Genomic DNA, 1,224 nt, shown 5'->3' on the forward strand with positions numbered 1-1,224 from the left:
GAATTTTGACTTAACTCCATTTACTTTTAAATTTTAAATAGATATAATATAAATTAATTATTTAATTTAATAAAATAAACATATTCGTATTATTATACTTGTATGATTAATTTAATTTGAAATCGATAATTTTAAATTAAAAAATAAATACACTCGTATTATTTTTACAAAGCACTTTACTTTTGCAAGTATTTTGGTTGAATTACAATAAAATATTAGGAAAACAATAATTTTCAGTGAAAGAATAACAAATGATGTTATTTTAGATTAAAGATCTCAAAAGATTGCTGGTCACTTAATAATATACTCAATATATAACTAAATGATAAAAATACTTCTGTTAAGTAAGGAGTTAAATCTCAATTTGACTTCTGAAATTTGGTCATATACTCAGAATGAATCCCACAATTTCGTTGGCCCCAATTAGAACCCCCAAATTTATAATTGTGGTTCCATCTTACTCCTGCGATCATCTCCGTCACCAGAATGCTGATCTAGCGTAATTGCATGACATGTTTGACACTACTTAAACGATGGCGCATTGGTTTCGCGCCCAAACCCTTTGGAAACCATATAGTGTAAGGATTTTCTTGATGTTTTGCAACTTATGGTCGTCGTAGTGGAAAAAAAAGAAATTTTAACCCACAAAAAACTGAAACGACGTGGTTTTCAAAAGGTTTGGGCGCGAAACCAATGTGCCGTCGTTTAAGTTGTGTCCACTATGTCATGCAATTGCGTCAGATCAGTATTCTAGTGATGGAGATGATTGCAGGGACAAGCTGGAGCCACAATTGCAAATTTAGGGGTTCTAATTGAGGCCAACGAAATTGTGGGGTCATTCTGAACATTGGACTAAATTTCAGGAGCCAAATTAAGATTTAACTCGTCAAGTAAGAGTTATAAATTTAGGATTTATTTGAATGGGTTTTTAAAAAAAGATTTTTTTTAGTTATTTTATTAAAAGATTTTTTTAAAAAATAAAAATCATTTTATGTTTGGATATTTTATATAAAATTTTTTTATTTATCAATTATATTTAGGTACAATAATATAAAAATATTATTTATTTATTTATTATATAAAAAATATTTTTTTAAAGAATTTTTTAAAAAAAAAGACAAATTTTAACTTTAAAAAAAATATATTTTTAATGATTTTATTTTTTCTACAAAAAAATTTACTAAATATGCTAAAAAAATATTTTTTTATTAAAATAAAATCGTT

Source organism: Arachis ipaensis, chromosome B09, assembly GCF_000816755.2.
Source record: "Arachis ipaensis cultivar K30076 chromosome B09, Araip1.1, whole genome shotgun sequence".
NCBI lineage: Eukaryota > Viridiplantae > Streptophyta > Magnoliopsida > Fabales > Fabaceae > Arachis > Arachis ipaensis.